Source organism: Papaver somniferum, chromosome 8 (genome assembly GCF_003573695.1).
Source record: "Papaver somniferum cultivar HN1 chromosome 8, ASM357369v1, whole genome shotgun sequence".
Classification (NCBI taxonomy): Eukaryota; Viridiplantae; Streptophyta; class Magnoliopsida; order Ranunculales; family Papaveraceae; genus Papaver; species Papaver somniferum.
In genome coordinates this window covers 20523646-20528370 of record NC_039365.1, presented here as the reverse complement: position 1 = coordinate 20528370, position 4725 = coordinate 20523646, and the positions used below count along the sequence as shown (strand labels likewise).

The 4725-nt window shown below is 33.5% G+C and overlaps 1 long non-coding RNA gene across 2 annotated transcripts; it reads right to left on the bottom strand.

Annotated features, from left to right (window-relative positions):
- Positions 1-222: 222 nt before the first annotated feature.
- LOC113301456 lies at positions 223-3400 on the bottom strand. Of its 2 annotated transcripts, none has more exons than XR_003336324.1 (8): positions 2972-3400; positions 2755-2867; positions 2364-2438; positions 2019-2118; positions 1883-1936; positions 1454-1512; positions 974-1332; positions 223-487 (listed from the first exon to the last, which is right to left on the bottom strand). It is a non-coding gene; the product is annotated as an uncharacterized LOC113301456 (long non-coding RNA). The 2 variants fall into 2 exon arrangements; XR_003336325.1 differs by having other exon boundaries at positions 974-1032.
- Positions 3401-4725: the final 1325 nt, after the last annotated feature.

Genomic DNA, 4725 nt, shown 5'->3' with positions numbered 1-4725 from the left:
TATTTCTCAAAATGACTGGTCCTAGAAGTTTTCAAATTACGTCTCCCTTCAACAACATTAACGATAAACTGAGAAACACAGTCATTTTACTGGATTATAATTTATAAAAAAAAAAAGTGAAATTGATTCAGCTAGATTCCAAAACTGACCTAGCTGAATCAAATAAAATTGCAACGAACAAGAAACTAAAGTTCAATTTACATTCAAATACAACCTGAATTCTTAAGTAAATCATTCCCATTCAATTAAGCTTAGAATTCATTATACGAACAACACACTAATCATAGCGTGGATTCAGAATAACCAAAAATTGTAAACAAAACTTGAATCAGCACCAACACAAGTTCTAAATTTTCTTAAAGATAAGTACAAACTAACAAAATGAGCACCAATACAAGTTCTAAGTTTTCTTAAAACACAAGTACAAACTAACAAAATGATAAACTATCTGATGACGAACTGAGCCGCGCAACTCAGAATCGTATACCTGCAGCAAAAATAAGCTTGTGCATTAGTTTACAAACTAATTTCAACATGACAAGAATGGACTGTTCAGAGATAATATAGAAAACAATCTGCAATTCATTCGCCATACATAGCTTGACCTACACATAAAAGGATTGTGTATAAGACTAATACAGGAGATGCTAGGGCATGCTAAAAAGGGATTACTCTTTAAGATTTTAGAACAACTTGATTCATAAACAAATTCAACTAGAAGTTTGTACAAGTCAAATGTCCACCAACCATTAATTCATTCAGAGGTTTCAACTACTTGAGGATCCTTTATGTGGAGAAATAAGAGGTGCAGGTTCTTAAGACAAACATAAGAAAATAATGGAGTCAATGTGTATCTTGTTACCCATGAACTTAGTCAAACATATCTGGTTAACTACGCATGGATTACATAAATATAAACTTTGACAAAACAAATGCAATTGCTTATACAAACTTTAAAAACAGACAAACTCACCTTGTTAAGGAACTGGGTCCCCGACAGTACTGTAAAGGGTATATTGCAAGTTTCGTCGTCTGTACAGAAAAACCATTTCATCCGGATTAAACTTTCACTACTGCGACCAAACTAAACTAATCAGATCCTAAATTCTCTTAAAAATGATCATAAGATAAAATCAAAATAGTTAACGTGGTAGAATCCAGTGGAATTGAACCCAAGACATAAATTGAGAAGTCCAGTAGACACGCAATTTATGATACCCAATAGCATTACAGTTTGGGTATCAATTGCCTTGGTCTCAAAAACATTGAATCTTTGTGCCACATGAAGTGTGCAAAATGCAACCATTAGATGCCAACTAGTTAATGTTATAGCTGCAAAAAGAGAGGTTGAAAGTTAAAAAGAGTGTGAATCAGAAGATTTCAGAACATAAATACGTTGTAAATGTAATCAATAATACATTAAAATATAAAAGGGCCTGTGAGATTGAAATACCTTATCCCCGTCATCATTGGAATCACACCAAAGCTAGTGAGCGTTCTGCAGATCAACAACTGGTAAAAGTAAAGAAAGTAAAGTTCATGCTTACCTATAAAAGTATCAAAATGAGTAACATGCATGGTAGCTTATGTTCTCATATAGTTTTAGTAAAATTATTCCTATCAAATACTGTAACTAGTCCTCCAAAGATATAAAATATGCGAGCCAAGTTCATATACACAAAACTAAGTATTCTATTTGGATAAATGAAGGACGCACTGTACTAGATAAGATGGTAGCTATTTTTTAGTTTGTTACATCTATAAAAATCGGTGGATACATTTTTATAAGCACGCATTGTTCTCATAAATATTATACGAGACGAAACCATTTTCCATGTTCCTCATGTATTAATAGACTATCTATCTCTCCTCAGAACATTACCTTAACAAATGTCGAATAATGGCGGTATTAGTGCTTGAGCAACTTCATATTTGCCTGCAATGAGAGTGTTAAAAGAGATCAAACAATGTGTACAAAATGGGAACATCATGGAAGAGTTTTAAAATCGAAACTTTACTTTCTGAGTTTGCATTGTGCTCCTTTTCCAGATGCAAGTGTGCAAGATATTATAAGCCTAACAGGCTTAAAATTGGATTTTTTAAATAAGGCGAACCATCCTGGATCAACAACAGATAACTGGCTCAAATCTCTAATAATAATTACAATATGCAATATCATAAATTAACTTTAGAAAAAGCAAGTAAAATGCAGTACAAATAGATTAACCGGGACATTTTAGCTACCCAGTGTCACTAGATTAACTGGAAACATGACATCAAATTCAGAAGCGGACACCAAAGAGAGGTTCAAAAATAAGTTCATTGCTTTGGCAGCGAATCTTAGTTCTTCAAAGATATCTCACCCAATTAATCTTTGGCACAGCAACTAAACTTTAGGTAAAACTCCAAAAAATTTCTCAACTCTTCAGTCATAAGCCCTGCGCCACATAGCAAACCATTAGAATATAACTACAACCAACCTAACAAAAAGCACCAGCACAGTAATAAAAACATACAAATAAAATGGAATAAAAACCCCTCTCAGGCACAAATTTCATCCACTCATGAAAAACCGAGTATAAAAATTGACAACCGATACAAAAATTGAATAACTACTAACGGCCTAAACAATTCAAATCAATCAAAAATACCCCAAATCCACATATTTAAACAGTAAATAAGCAAAATCAATTAAAATTAAGGAAAACCTAATTTGAGAAATTGAAATCAGAGGAAGTAATAATGTTTTTATACCTTAGAATTTGTTTCTCATGAAGTTGTTGAATCTGTTCATCCAATCCGTTTCACCACCATCCAAACTGCACTTCTTAAAATTCTCCTTACAGATAGATAAGATATCCTTTAACCTACGATGATAAAACACAGAGCAACACTTCAGTAACAATCTACAGAAAATTTAAAAGGAACAATTATGATTTGCATAAAAAAATTAACTAGGAAAAAAACCCACCTCTTAGATTCCGATCTCTAAGACTACTAATTACTCCTCCTTCACCATCTGGTTCTGTAGCTTAATCATTAAACCCAAAAAACCTTTGATTTAGATCTAAAAGTTCATAGAACATCTGATTGAATCTCACTTGATCTTCTCTTTCATTACCAACAGTATTTTTAGATTGCAATTGGAGTTGGCAGATTAAAATCTTCCATCGATGTACACAGTGACAGAGTTTTCATGGAGTAACAAATGATTTCAAGTTAGTTACGATATAAAAAACTTAGGGTTTCAATGATGAATCTGAGTAAGAGAAAAGATGAAGAGAGTCTACAATTTAGATTTTCATTCGTTTTGGAGTAAAAACTCAGATGCTGTAAGATATCTGACAGAGAAGTGATAATAGTTCAGGAAGACCGAGATAAGGAACCAAATCTGGGAAACTGGGACCATAGAAATGTCTTCCATGATAACTTGTTGTACTTTGGGTCATTAATAGGACTACCTTTGGAAGCCCAAAAAATAAAGTAAGGCCCGTGAAGTCTTAATTATAAATCCCAGTCGAAATTAAAAAGTTCATTTTCCACTAGTGTGAATGCTTTGTTACTAAAGGTAACTTGGATTGCAAATTCTGATTTGAAAACTATATAAAGGAGGACTCTAATAATCGGGAAGCCTAATCCCCATACCTCCTGTGTGATACTATTTGTATAGATAGAGTCAATTCTCCTTTAACCTTAGGTTTTCCTAAACCTTGTAGGTTAACGATTTGAAAACTTCATTGGGATTGTGAAGCCATACCGATACCACTTCTCTTGTAGTTGTGTAATCTGATCTTGTTGTTTCTATTGTACGAGTACAATTATAAAATTGGCTTGAGATTTATTTCTCTGATAGGAAAGATTGAAAAGTAATCACAAACATCTTTTGTCTCATCGTTTGTGATTCCACAATATCTAGTTTCGCTACTATACGATTTAAATTATTGTGAGGTGATTGATAATACTAGGTTGTTCTTCGGGAATATAAGTCTGGTTTATCAATTGGTTCCTGTTCACCTTGATTTATCAAAAGACGGAACAAAAACTCTTGGGTATTTTTGTGGGAGACAGATTTATTCAATCCTATAGAATTTTCTGTGTGAGACAGATTTTTTTATCAAGTCTTCGACTTTGGGTCGTAGCAACTCTTGGTTGTGGGTGAGATCAGCTAATGGAATCAAGTGCGTAGTATCCTGCTGGGATCAGAGAGGTAAGGAGCGCAACTGTACCTTGAATCAGTGTGAGATTGATTAGGTTTCAACTACAGTCCAGTCCGAAGTTAATTGGCAGTAGGCTAGTGTCTGTAGCAACTTAATACAGTGTGGTGTTCAAACTGGACTAGGTCCCGGGGTTTTTCTGCATTTGCGGTTTCCTTGTTAACAAAATTATGATTTCTGTGTTATTTCTTTTCCGCATTATATTTTTTTATATAATTGAAATATCACAGGTTGTGCGTTAGATCAATCAATTAAAATATCCAACCTTTGGTTGTTGATTTACATAGATTGACACTTGGATATTGGTCTTTGGTACCATCCAAGTTATCTATCTTGTATTTAATTGGACTCACAGATTTCCATTTGCTTGATTAAGAATTAAATCGAGAGATTGAGATATTACACTCTTTGATATACTTTATTCTAGATTGAGTCTGACTGTCTAGTTGATTCTCTAGAAAGTGTATTGGAGTAAGTCCTCTCAGATTTCCAAACAAATTTTTGGGTGTGG